Consider the following 14,821-nt stretch of genomic DNA (forward strand, 5'->3'; position numbering starts at 1 on the left):
TTAACAGTCTTTAGCCCCATTAGTTTCCAAACACATTTTTCCCCTCCCACAATAGATATTATTTTCTCTCCTTTCCGACACCCCCCTCCCTGAATGTTTAAATATTCTTGGATTCTGTTAATGTCTTCTACGGTGAAGACTGATGCAACGTATTTATTCAACTCTTTTGCAGTTTCTGGTTCCCCAATATTATTTCCCAAGCCTCATTTTCTAAAAAGGGGCCAATGTCCGCTTTGGCTTCTTAGTCATTGGTCTTAAATGGGTGATCCCTTATTCTGAGATTATGCCTTCTGGTCCTAGACACTCCCACACGGAGAATCAAACTTAACTAAAACATGAGATTCTTGCATGAGGTAAGTTGCCTCTCAGCCTCTGAACTCCATTGAATAGAGTCTCACCCTACTTGAACTCTCCTATAAGAGAAGTCTACCATACCAGAGATCAGTCTAGTGAGCCTCTCTGAATTGCTTCCAATACATAAGTCCATCCTTAGATAAAGGGACCCAAAACTGTTCCATCTATGGTCTGACTAGCATTCCTTACGTATTAAAAATCACACATTCCAGCATTTGCAGCCCATGGACACTGTTTAATTTCTCAATATTTGGATCCATGGCCAGATAAATGAAATTTATGAAAATCATGAAGGCGTTTTGGATAAGTCAGAAAATTGTCAGTGATTACAGCTACATTTATTTCATGTCTGGCTTGTCACTGTTGCAACACAAATCTGTACTGCTAAAAAAAGGATAAATTTTTCTGACTATTGTGTGTGGCTGCCTGGGATCATCTATATATTCATGAAAAATATTGTGCAGGTTTGTAAATTAAACGTTGAAAACCTTGTCTTTCCACCCTATAGAAAGGAATGCTGCTCTTTGACTCAGTGAAAATTCCTCCCTGTTGAATGCAAGTTAGTGATACAGCATGGAAACAGACCCTTCGGTCCAACCAGTCTATAGCAAACATAATCCCGAATTAAATTGACACCTACCTGCTCCTACTCATATCCACATGTAACCACCCTGAAAAAAGATTTGTTCCTCAGGTCTTTAAATCTCTCCTCCCACCTTAAAAATGTGTTCTGTAGTCTTGAAAACCCCTATTCTAGAGGGAAAGACAACTACCATTAACTTTAGATACACATTTTATAAATGATCATATTTTGCAAATAGTCCAAACGTACTCAAGGTCTTACCAAGTCAATCAATTATGGCATTTCAGATCCAATGGATTTGGATTTATCACACCAGATTTGCAATCGTAAAGCCAACCAACCAAACTGCTTTGGAAAGAGTCAGGAAGTGGTTTAGAGTTTTCCCCAGAAGAAAACATTTAATAGGATGGCTGTTATTTTACACTTGGGCAATATATTATTTCACCAGTACTCCTTCTAGTGTAAATATTAAATTCAAACAAAAAAAAAGCCAAAATTTTGTATTCTGGCACCTTTTGCCAAATTATGCTTCACTTCAGCTCTGAAGAAGTCATTTAGACTCAAAACATTAGCGTGCTCTCTCTCTCTATGAATGCTATCTGACCCCGTTGTGATCTCCAGCATATTGTTTTCATGTCAACAGTACATTTGACAGCACATAATACATTGAGCAATTTGCATTTTTGGGGAATATTCTTCTAAACTGTGTTTTGTTTAAATTTTCATCCACATGCTTTTGCTTTGCTCTATTTTACATGCTTGAGAAACTGCTTCATTGGTGCTCTCAAAAATCAGACTGACTATAAGTCATAACAACACTACTTTAGCAAATTTTATAATAACACTTCAATAAATTGAGATGCGTTGAGAAAATGATGCAAAGTAGATCCTGGATGAATACCATGAAGTACATAACAGTCGATTTGATCTTTCACTTCTGGGTTATTAGAGTATAGGCTGCAGCACTACAAACTACCTTGGTATATCAAGACCTTTGAATGTATACATAATTTGATTCATCCACAAGTTAAATTCAACATAATTTGCTGTTTAGGGAATGAAGTAATCATTTGCATAACAGCAATACATTTAAAGCTTTACAAAACAAACTCAGAATTGCATGATCATCTTCCAAATACAACTCAAAATCCAGTGTTCAGGCGAAAAGTACAAATAAAAACAAAAAGCTTACTATCAAAATATCTGCTGCAAATGTGTTGCTGGTCAAAGCACAGCAGGTTAGGCAGCATCTCAGGAATAGAGAATTCAACGTTTCGAGCATAAGCCCTTCATCAGGAATAAGAGAGAGAGAGCCAAGCAGTGTGAAATTACCAGAAGCCACTGATGCACTCTGAACATTTTCAGAGGGAAAGTCTACACATGTACAGAGTCAAGTAATAAAACAGCCTATGAATTAAACACACAGTTTGTTTTCAAAATTTAAGGTCGTTTCCTGGGAAGATCCTTGCATAGCAACACTGCGAAATGTGCGATTACTCATACTAAGGAACAGTAGCACCTTCATCAAGCTTAACTTGGTGATGGGTGCATCACTTGTATACAGAGGCACCTTTATTATCGGAATACCAATTATCCGAAAATCGGAATATCCGAAGGACATCTCGGGGTCCCAACAGAAACATTACATCAAAGACATGTGTCCAACACTGATCTCGTCTTTTGCTTACAGTGATTAAAAGTGCTACAGAGAACAGTCTTGGACTGGTGGGAGCGCAGGCACCATCTCTAAATGATAGATATCTCTATCTTTCTCTCTACTCACACTTTCTCTGGAATTTTACACAGGCACGTACCCTAAACCCTGCAACCCCCACACCCCCCAACCTCCCCAGATAATCTCTCCTACATTGTCCTGTACAGGGGAAAGGTGGAACCTGTCAAAAAGTTGTGCGCGTGCTATTTGGTGACTCACCTCACCCCCCCCCCCCCCCCCCCCAAAAGGCAGTAGCAGCAGCAACAGTCTTGTTGTTGGTGTCCATTCCGGCATTCCTGGAGAAGGGGGCCGAGCAGTGGGGTCACGTGGGGGTGGGGCAGGCAGTGTTGGACGGGGTTAGGGAGCGGGCAGGGGCATGGTGTTGGATAGGGTGGCAATGGGGGTTCATGCATGCTGTGATGCTGCCTTATCTCCTGAACAGGGAGCAGACTTTACAGAAAACTCCAAGCCCCAGAAGAAAGGCATGGAATCGATTAATCAAACAATTATCCGAACGAAATAGTGCCTGCCCATCTCGTTCGGACAATCAGGTTCCTCTGTATTTTTTTTAAAAAAAGGGCAGAATCCAGTATCTTAGCTGCACTGCTAGACATACAGAAAATGCAATGGATTGGCAAAAATTGTCCAACATGAGCCACTTTGGACCATCTGTGCATTCCAGTGACAAATCAGGTATGTGAAACATTATCAAATCCACAAGCTGGGTTTCGCAGCTTGCTAGTTGCTTGCCTGTTTGCCCTATATAGTGTTGTGTGCAGTCTTTGCATGGAATCTTGTAAATTATGCTTGTCTAGCACATGATGAGTATAGGATTTTCCAATCTGGTGAGCTATATCCATCGTGTGTAAGACAAACATAATTGACAAGATTCCAAGCCAAAACACAACATATAGGACAAACAGGCAGATAACTGACAATCCGCATGCACGGACACCAACTAGCCACTAAACACCACAACCAGCTATCCCTAGCAGCCATACACACAGATGACAAGGACCTCAAATTTGACTGGGACAACACAATCATAGGACACGCTAAAAGAGGACAGCCAGAGAATTTTTACAAGCATGGCACTCATCCATGGACTCTACCAACAAACACATAGACCTGGACCCAATATACCAGTCACTACAACAAACAACAGGAGCCGGCAACCGGAAGCACCAGGGATGGAACCAAATAAATTCCAGAAGACACAGTACAGCAGAGCTTCACATGAGGCTCCAAAGCTCTGAGGACATCACCTCAACAGGGGACGAAACATCGGCAAATCAACTCCCTAGCTCAGCGAACATACCCTCAACTACGACACAGTAGTATAATTAACCTGTATGAGGCTTCTAATTACTTGGTGCTCGTAAGGCCAGCAAAATACAGTTTATTTAGCCTTTTTTTAAAATACTTACTCGCCTTCTACCCACCCTTTACCTCAAAAATCCCAAATCATCCACTCCTTCAAATTTTGTTTTAAAAATAAGTTTTAAGATAAGTAGTACTTCACCTTTTGGCACTTGCAGTGGTAAAAAAGATTATTCTAGATTCATTGTAATGCTTGTTTGTTCTACTTTCCAACTTGCATTTCTGCAAGTACAATAATATGCATTTCCCTCAGATTACCACCCCTTCCTACACAGACCCACTATATTGACATCACATACATCCATAACAGCCTTGATTAAAAGAGAATTCTTATGGCATAACAAAAACTAAATATATTGCATTCTTCTGAAAAACAGCTGTCACATTGTTCAGGGATGGAAGTTATTCCAGAAATTTGAGAATGAAAAAAAAAAGCCATTATACACAGTTTAGAAATGTTGAACAACTTTAGTTTGAGAAGCTAATGTGGCCCCAACACAAAAACTGAATTGCTGGTTGTTACTTGAGAATTTCAATTGCAGTCCAAAATAGTCCGAACAAGTTTCTGATTTTGTTAAACTAAAACAATTCCTAATATGATATAGGAAGAGAGAAATGAGTGCAAAGTTTAAAGTCTTGTGGAAACAAAAGGAGAAAAAAAAGAGTATAGATGACTATTGCTGTTTTGATTACATAGCAAGTTATAGACCTTTGTTCTAGTTTGCAAAAAAAAATAAACAACCGACATTTGTGCTGTGTCACAGTTCACTCAAGTCCAAGTTGCTCTGGTAATATACAGGTTGCAGTTCAGAGCTATAGGTTGCGATAGATGAGACATCTAATATTACCTCCATCACATGGCTGATCAGGCATTTCTCTTGCTGTTACTGCCCATCACTGGGGTATCCTGAAAGGATTTGTAGATTGCAAGTCAACCAGTTTGGCCATATCATGAGTGCATCTTCCTTGGCTACCAACTCCCGAGGTGGAATTAGAAACTAGAGTTTTAACTCTAAGCAAGGACACTACCCACTGCACCAAAACTCTGCAAGTTGTACATTTTGGTAATTAACATCTGTAACCTGATTAAAATCACATTACAAACTAAGTCAATGATAGAGATAATTAATTGAACCTAGTTAATTTCAGTTCGATTACAGAGCATCTATACCTGCAAATAAAATTCGAAAAACATTAAATGAAACAAGAGACTATTTGGCTTTACATTTGGAACAGATTAAGTAAGGCGAAATAATTTTAGAAGGGGGGGGTCAAAAATCAGGATTTTTGTGGATGGAAGTTAGCACAAAACAGGAGTTATTTCAAACAAATGGAGGCATGCAAATAGGATTTGCACTAAATTGGCCCAAAGGACAGCTAACTAGCAGATTCAATGTAATGTCAAATTTTAGAAACAGAGAAGATAGGAGCAGGAGTAGATCATTCAACGCTGAATCCTGTTTTGCAGTTCAATAGGACTACAGCTGACCATCAAGCTCAATACAAATTCTGCCCTTTACCTATATCCCTTGGTCCCTTTGGCCACAAAAGCAATATTTATCACCTTTTTGAAAACAATATTTTGGCCTCAACCAATTTCTGTGGCAGTGAATTCCATAATCTCACCACTCTTGGAGAAATTTCGCCATTGTATTTTGTATTAAAGAACAACAAAAAATATTAAAATACAAAGAGCTGTGAATGCCGGAAATCTGAGACAAAAACAGAAAATGCTGCAGATCAGGCAGCATCTGTGGCGACAGAAACAGAGTTAATGTTTCAAGTCCAGAATTTCTTCAGAACTGATACTGCTTAGAAAAAGTGTTTTATAGGCTGAAGACAGCGATGAAGGACATAAGGCAGTGAACAGATAGATGGACAGCAAGCATGAGGGATTAATGTTAACATGCCATTGAGAAAGAACAGACGATAATGTGGACGATAAGTAGGTGAAAATGGGCTGGCTGCGCTGAAAGCAGTCCATGACATGATAGAGCCTGGGTGTCTGGGTGGAAAAAGGAAATTGAAGGTGTTCAGGTTCTAAAATTATTTAACCCAATAATAGGTCCTGAAGGCAGCAGGGTCTCCAAGCAGAAAATGAGACGCTGTCGTTCCGCCTTGTGCTGAGCTTCACTGGAGTACTGCAACTGGCCTAAGAGAAAAGCTAGCCAGGGAACATGGTGTGTTGAAGTAGCAGGGCCTTTGGAAATTCAGGGTCATCTAAAAAATGCTAGATAAAATTCTTGAGCCAAAAAGGACAGCAAACTTGGTTTTAAGCAGCACCTCTGATAAACCGGTAAAAATTATACACCTCAAATACCACGAAGTCTGAGTGTTTATGCTGTAAATAAAGTACAGTGATCTGTATACCCCAGCATTATGTTTCTATTACTTACTATGTGTTCTTACATTGATTTCAGGAGTTGTGTTGATCTTTTAAACAGGTTTTTTGAAGGATATTGATGTCGCGAAGCTTCACTTGGTCAGGATTTATGCTTACCTCTTGCTTATTGGAATATTTGACCAACCAACACATTCCTGGTCCCACAGGTGCAGGGTAAATAAAAGGTTTGCTTGATATAGAGCTTGACAGGTGTAGGTGACAAGAAGAAGAAAAACAAATGTACTGCATTTTTCATTATGGGACATAAAGAGGCCATTTAGCCCGTCATATCCACACTAGCGCTGGTTCTCTAAATGAGGGTTATAATTTTGTGTTATTTCCTGCCTTTTTCTCGTTTAATAGGACTTGAGGTGGTTGAACAGTTCATTCACTTAACCAACACCTTCCACCCCGACCTCAAATTTACCTGGACCGTCTCAGACTCCTCCCTCCCCTTCTTAGACCTTTTCATTTCTATCTCGGGATGCCCGCCACCACATCTCCTCCACTTCCCGGTCCTCCGCCCTTGAGTCCCGCCCCTCCAATCGCCACCAGGACAGAACCCCACTGGTCCTCACCTACCAACCCACCAACCTCCATATACATCGTATCATCGTTGTCATTTCTGCCACCTCCAAATGGGCCCCAGCACCCCAGGGATATATCTCCCTCCCCTCCCCTCCCCTATCAGAGTTCCGAAAAGACCACTCCCTCCATGACTCTCTTGTCAGGTCCACACCCCCCACCAACCCAACCTCCACTCCTGGCACCTTCCCCTGCAACCGTAAGAAATGCAAAACTTGCGCCCACACCTCCCCCTTTACTTCCCTCCAAGGCTCCAAGGAATCCTTCCATATCCACCACAAATTCACCTGCACCTCCACACACATCATTTACTGCATCCACTGCACCCTATGTGGCCTCCTCTATATTGGGGAGACAGGCCGCCTACTTGCGGAACATTTCAAAGAACACCTCTGGGACACCTGGACCGACCAACCCAACCACCCTGTGGCTCAGCACTTCAACTCCCCATCCCACTCCACCAAGGACAGGCAAGTCCTTGGACTCCTCCATCGCCAGACCATAGCAACACGACAGCTGGAGGAAGAGCGCCTCATCTTCCGCCTAGGAACCCTCCAACCACAAGGGATGAACTCAGATTTCTCCAGTTTCCTCATTTCCCCTCCCCCCACCTTGTCTCAGTCAAATTCCTCGAACTCAGCACCGCCTTCCTAACTTGCAATTTTCTTCCTGACCTCTCCGCCCCCACCCCCACTCCGGCCTATCACCCTCACCTTGACCTCCTTCCACCTATCGCATTTTCAATGCCCCTCCCCCAAGTCCCTCCTCCCTACCTTTTATCTTAACCTGCTTGGCACACTCTCCTCATTCCTGATGAAGGGCTCATGCCCGAAACGTCAATTCTCCTGCTCCCTGGATACTGCCTGACCTGCTGTGCTTTTCCAGCAACACATTTTCAGCAGTTTTCCTTGTCTAATACCCTCTTCAATGCCTCATTTGAATCTGGCTCCATCACATTGCCATAATGCATATTCCAGATGCTATCATATTTGGCAAATTAGTTTAAAATGTGCTTTCTTGATCATTTTACAAGTTAGAGTAGTTTTTCCCCATCTGCGTCCAGATACCTCCATTTTGAAAACTTTAATAAAAATCTTTACTTCGCCTTGCCTTTTCAAAGGACAACAGATACAACTTCTCCAATATTTCAATAAATGAAGTTCTCATCCTCAGAACCACTGTAAACTTCTGCACTCTCGCCAATGTATTCAAATCCTTCCTGAAGTGTGGTACTCATAACTGCACACAGTACTCTAGTTGGAGGTCCAACTATTGTCTTATATTCAATAGGAAAGTAATACGGAGTTGGCACAAATATTGGTTATGCTGTATCACATGCAATTGTGGCAACTATAGGAAGGACAGAATACATTTCAATTAGAAATATTAAGAACCACTTGGAAATTGGACTTTTCTCAGTGAAAGTTAAGAGGTCTCGTCATGAGTTTTAAAATTGGGAGTTATTTAAGCAGGTGTGCAACAAAAGGTTGTTCTAACATTTGGTAAACTGGAATAAGAACGGGCATTTTAATGAGGATTATCACTACTCGAATGAGACAAATCAAAATTAACTCCCTCCATATCAAAGAGATCAAATGGAATTTTGAAATCAACACAAGGCGCAAACTGTCAATGAAGGACTAGATGAAAAAAAATTATAAAAGGATACAGGAAGACAGGTTTTTAGAGCGATGCTAAATATTGATTGGGATGATTTAACTCTCAGCAATATTTATATAGTTCGAGAGCACCAATGATTGAAAATAACTTTGCTTGGTTATTTTCAAAATGCAACACACCCATTCCAACTAAGATACCTGGCCTTCTTAAAATAAATAGTTCTCATTTTTTTGGAATATTTCAGTATAAACAATAGAAAAGTAGATGATGGATATACAAAATCAAGAGATTTACAATTCAGATTGGCACAACATAACAAAGGAAACAGAAGCATAGATTGCTGGTCTGTTACGTATAACGTGATCAGAATTGGCACTGAAGCAATTCACAATGACTGCAGCAAGATTCATTAGGCTGTTGCTCTTCTCCAATTTTAACTGCAACTGTTCTACATACTATTTTTGAGATGCTACAGACATCTCAGCAGAATGTGTATTTTCACTACATTCACTGTGAAAAGTAGCAGTACAACTACGGATTTTGTAGCTCCAATTTAAGTTGTGTCTTTAAGCTGTACAACTCAAAGTGCTGGTAGGTGCAGGATTGTCCATGCCAGTGGCAGCGTGGAAACTGGAGGTGAACAATAAAAAACACATACTAAAAAACCTATTGGTTTAATTATTTCACTGGAGGTTCATTGGTATCAATATTCTGTGGCTAGTGACAATTTTTTTCTAATAAAACAATTATTTACGTGGTGTGAACATGACTAGCCAGGTCAACATTTATTGCAGATCTTGAAGCAACTGAGTGCTTTCAGAGGTCAGCTAATTTTCATAACTTATGACTGTGGTTCTGGAGTCAATTATTCATCTGATCCAAATCAGGATGGCAACTTTCCTTGCTCAAAAGAATTTTACTGAATTAGACTTTTTTCTGTCAAGTCAGTGGGTTCATGATTAGCCAGATGGTATTTTACCTTATTTCTAGATCATTAGTCCAGGCATCTGAATTACTTGTCCAGTAATACCTGCTTTATCACCATGACACAGAATTTTGTGACTAACAGATTTGTAGATTATTTTGTGCAGTTTTCAGGGTTAAGGCACAGTAATGGGGCTACTTACATGTAGGAATTGTTTTACGCTAGGACACTGGTTAGACATTAACTTGTATAAAGCCAGTATTTAAATTTAAGTTTTAAAACAGGGAAGTGATAGGACGACTCTGGAATTGCACATTTGGATTATGCACCTAGTTACTGCACCTCTTATACAGATGAATATTGCAAGGAGTTTTACAGAGGAAGTGTAACCTGCAAGGCACAAGTCAAGAGCATGATAGGAGAAATACTCCCCACTTTTCTCTGTGAACATAGCTTTAAATTCAATAATGTCTGCACCATCCAAGACACCACATATTTTCCAATTAACCTGTTCAAAATGTTATCTCATCTCTGGAACAGGTGGGACTTAAACACAGGACTCCTAGCATAACCTGCTTGACTGTCATAACATTCCATCATCTCAGTCATTCATCAGTGCATCATTTGTGCAACCTGCAACAATAGTTGTACAAAATCCAGGGACATATATACACTGAGGCAATTCATAAGATCTTCACAATTACTACAGCAAAGGTTCTTCTGGCTGTTACTCCTCTCAGATTTTAAATGCAACTGTTCTACGTACTATTTTTGATCTTATACAGAGTCAGAGATGTACAGCATGGAAGCAGGCCCTTCAATCCAACTTGGCAATATCCTAACCGAATCTAGACCCATTTGCCAGCATTTGGCCTATATCCCTCTAAACCTTTCCTAATCATAGCCCATCCAGATGCCTTTTAAGTGTTGCAATTGTACCAGCCTCAGCAGAATTATGTATTTTCACAACATTCACTGTGAAAATGGACATTAACTCACCAAAGGCTCTTTCAACTTCCTAATCTCATGAACGCCTCAACTTTGAAGGAAAGATCAGCAAGCACATGGGATCACAACCCATTCCAGGTTAAACAGCATCACTTGGCTGGGAAATAAAACAGTGTTCCTTCATCACCAGTGAAATCCTATAAATACCTTACCTAGTTGCAAAGGCTGCTGAGGTTCAAGCAGTGGCAGCCACAATAACCTCCAGGGCCCCAAGTTCTGGCCTAAGCAGCAACACCACGATTCCAATGAAGTTTTTTTTAAGAAAAAAGGAAAATAAATTGAGCCTGAGCAGATATTAGGAGGGATAACCGAAACCTTCCTTTTACATTTTTCTATTATTAGAAAGGTCAATGCATTTCCCTATTTAACTGACCATTCTCTATGCTCTCCTCACCAAAATAAACAATGTTTACATCCCACTAATCTTTGGCAAAAAGATACAGGAATACAGAACACAGCAACAGACTCCAATCTCCTGATAGATAATTAGGTTTTAGATTTCTCCCGGTTGTGCAGACACTGGCATTTTACTATGGGCACACAGTTATATATTACCAAGCTCTATCAAAATTTCACATTCAGTGATAATTCTTTTTCGCCCCGAAGCGTGGGTCGTCAACTGCTGACATTAGTAAGCTATGCAACTATGGAAGGCATCACAGCCAAACTCACCACGCAAACTGTGCAAGATTCTCTGCACAATGATTGGTTGCGACAGCCACGATCAACCTTCCCTTCACTAGATGCACCGCAGCCAATTGTACATACACTGCTGTCTCAATAGAGATTAGCTAAATCAAAGACAGGCTCACACCTAGGACCGTCCTAGTCTCAAGACAGTTACCATCTCTGAGCACGCAGGAAGCACACCCCACCCCCTGAATAAAAATTGCATTATGTCACATATTCTGGAATTTACAGGAGATCAGATTCAAAAGCTTGGCACACAAATTCGGTTTTGTGAAATTCACTGCAACTCGAATATCATGTTTGAGTGATCAAACGTCAGGGTACATGGCAAAATTTATTGTGCTACAATGGTCGATGATTCTGGAGTACAAATAACAAACACTCTGAAAACATTGAACACTAATCAACCCAGTGCATATAAAACATGAAAACATTTGCAAGATTTACATAGGCAAGAAACTGCATTTGATGTTCCAATAGCATCAGAACCAGTTCCCTTTTTTGCGTATGGGAAACAATAAAAGCTTCCTTCATTGAGAAAATGTTATCCCCAGAGATGTGGCGTTAGCCAAGACACCAGAACTGTTTAGGATGCACCTCCTCAGTTCTATTCTTCTCTTTGGTCTACTAATTCATAAACTATCAAAATTAATATTCACAAATCTTTGTCAGGGACAGAAAAAAAGTCAACGTGGCTTTAAAAAAAACACAGGAAAGCCGCCATAGCCATTTCAAAATAAGGATGAAGATTCAGGCTGCAGCTCTAAATTAGCATTAAAAAATCGATGGAGGGGAGGCAATATGTTTAAAAAAAATAGGGAAATGACACCACGTCCGAGTGCCTTAACATTTCACTTTTATTAAGGACGTTTACATGGTTTTATTTGGAGGAAACCCATAATGAGAACACAGATTAAATAGTACACGTCAGACAGCTTATTTCTTTAAAATAAATACACTAAGCCTGACGACATTTTAACACAAAAAAAACAAAGCTTTCAATTCCCCGCCCTTCTTAAAAGTCGAACAATCTCAACAAAAATATGACAAGCACACCAAAAAAAAGACTCTAAAGCCAAAAAAATCTAAATTTAGGGCGGTTGCCATTTTAAAATAGATTACCTCATTTTAGATGTCCTGATATTTCCGTTTTTTGAAAATACTTCAAAATACTTGGTCATATACTTTAAAAAAAATTCACAGCCATACATCAAAGTCGTGCGAAATACGATAGCATAACAAAGACACCATGTAAAACGCTTTAAAAACTTCTGGGTTTTTAAAAAAAATATATAAAAAGTTCCCCTCATAAACAGAGGCCTCCGTTTATATTGTTTCCCCTCCGAATTAAAAAGAATAAAACCACGAACCTTTTGCGGCAATCTAAAAGAACGAGAAGAAACCCGACTTAAAAAGAAACAAATAACAAACAAAAACAAAAAAAAAGTTAAATGAAACTTCTTCCTCGCTAATTAGGAAAAGCAATACTGACCCAGCAAGGGAACAGACACTAACTTTGTAGTTGGGAGTGGGAGGGGGAGAAAAAAAAGAGGAAGGAGCTAGGGGACTGTTAGCTAACCTTTTTTTGTAAAAAAAAGAAATAAGAACCTTTAAGTTTATATATTTTGAAAAAAATATATATATACCTCACCATTACTTTTCAAGATGCTTGTATTTTTCTTGGGTCAGCCCCCCCAAATAAAACTCCTCCAAACACAAGATGGCGGCCGCCAGCAACAGATGATTAAAAAAAGAAAAATTGGGCAAAAAAAAATTGAAATCCAACCCAAGACTAAAACACCAGACATGCACAACATCTCACTGGTAAGAATTCAAAATTCTTATTTCAGAAACTGCTTTTTAAAGCCCTGCCAAATGAAGGTGTTTTTTTAAAAACAAATGTCCTGTCAATTCTAAAAGAACAAAAATGTCCCCCCTCCCCAAAACAAAAGAAGGGGAAGGGAGGAAGTTATATCGATCGAAGAGGCCTTTTGGATCAATTTCTACTTCTAAAAGAAATCTGAGGAGTTCCCCAGTTACAGAGAAGGGAAGGTGACTTACCGACAAGGTTATTTTTTTTATTTCCCTCTCTGTTTAAGGATAGGTTCTGTTGTCCTTTCTCTGGCGCCGCTTCCTTTTTCTTCTTCTCTCTCGGTTCCAACCAGCTCAGGCTCAGACAACGCGCCCTCCAGATCAATGTGGCCACGCCTGAGGGGGTGGCAGCCACAATTCAAAGCACTACAGACAGCCCTTCGATAAAGACAAGCCTCTATTTCCTCAGCAAGCTGGTAATGGATCGTGTGAAGGACCTACAGAGAGAGCAGAAGAATTCAGATTAGGGTGGGGACTAGTGTCTGTGTTCTTCAAATTATGATTATTCTTGTTAAGGCTGTGGCACTGCACTGGTTAACACATTTACAGAGAAAATTCCTCAGTGCCTGCTTTAATGACTGAGTTGCCATAAAAGCAATTTTATGCGGGCGTATTAATCACCAACATGCTACCAGAGGAAATTAACCCCCTCAGTTGGTGAAATTCATTCTGCAGCGTGGAACTGAGTCATAGACACTTAAGGTTTCAGGTTCAATTCCAGGTCTGTGGCACTCACTGCACAAGGATTACATTCACCTCAGTGAGTGCTCTGGCAAAAATTACAAATACACCAGTGGAATGGCATTGTGCCAACTCAATGGCTGTCAAACTAAAATTTGCATTCAAAAAAGCCCTGGTCTCAGGAGGATAGAACCACTAATGCGATTATCTGATCATAGAGTTTAGAAGAGCACAAGGTGATTTCATTAAAACTCCTAAAGAGGCTTGGGGTGGATGTGGAGAAAAGTATATCTGTTATGACAGATCGAGAACTAGGAGTCACTGTTTAAAACTCAGGGATCATCCATTTGAAACAGAGATTAGTCAATTTTTATTCCTCCGAGGGTGTAAGTCATAGAATCTCTACAGAGTAGAAATATAGAAGGCAGGAGCAGAAGGAGGCCATTCAGCCTTTTGAATCTGCTCCACCATTGATCACGATCGTAGCTGATAGTCCAACTTAATAGCCAAATGCTGCTTTCTCCCTATAACCTTTGAACCCATTTGCCCCAAGTATATTTAACCACCTCTTGAATACATTCAATGGTTTAGCATTCCAACCCAATCTAGTCCCACCTGCCAGCACCCGGCTCATATCCCTCCAAGCCCCTCCTATTCATATACCCATCCAAATGACTCTTAAATGTTACAATTGTATCAGCCTCCACCACATCCTCTGGCAGCTCATTCCATACACGTACCACCCTCTGTGTGAAAAGGTTGCCCCTTAGGTCTCTTTTATATCTTTCCCATCTCACCCTAAACCTATGCCCTCTAGTTCTGGACTCTCCGACCCTAGGGAAAAGACCTTGTCTATTTACCCTATCCATGCCCCTCTTAATTTTGTAAACTTCTATAGGGTCATCCCTCAGCCACTGACGCTCCAGGGAAAACAGCCCCAGCCTGTTCAGCCTCTCCCTATAGCTCAAATCCTCCAACCCTTGCAACATCTTTGTACATCTTTTCTGAAACCTTTCAAGTTTCACA

The 14,821-nt window shown here is 40.3% G+C and overlaps 1 protein-coding gene across 2 annotated transcripts in view; it reads right to left on the reverse strand.

Moving 5' to 3' along the window:
- LOC132822248 (transforming protein RhoA) overlaps nt 1–13,614 on the reverse strand; it is a 59,915-nt gene extending 46,301 nt beyond the window's left edge. Inside the window, exon 1 of one of the 2 annotated variants that reach the window (XM_060835374.1) lies at nt 13,304–13,614. The gene's annotated coding sequence lies outside the window, so the exon portion shown is untranslated. Of the gene's footprint in view, nt 1–12,612; nt 12,685–13,303 lie in introns of those variants that run through there. The other variant, XM_060835375.1, reaches the window with a different exon arrangement.
- Between the last annotated feature and the right edge of the window lie 1,207 nt (nt 13,615–14,821).

Source organism: Hemiscyllium ocellatum, chromosome 14, assembly GCF_020745735.1.
Source record: "Hemiscyllium ocellatum isolate sHemOce1 chromosome 14, sHemOce1.pat.X.cur, whole genome shotgun sequence".
Lineage (NCBI taxonomy): Eukaryota > Metazoa > Chordata > Chondrichthyes > Orectolobiformes > Hemiscylliidae > Hemiscyllium > Hemiscyllium ocellatum.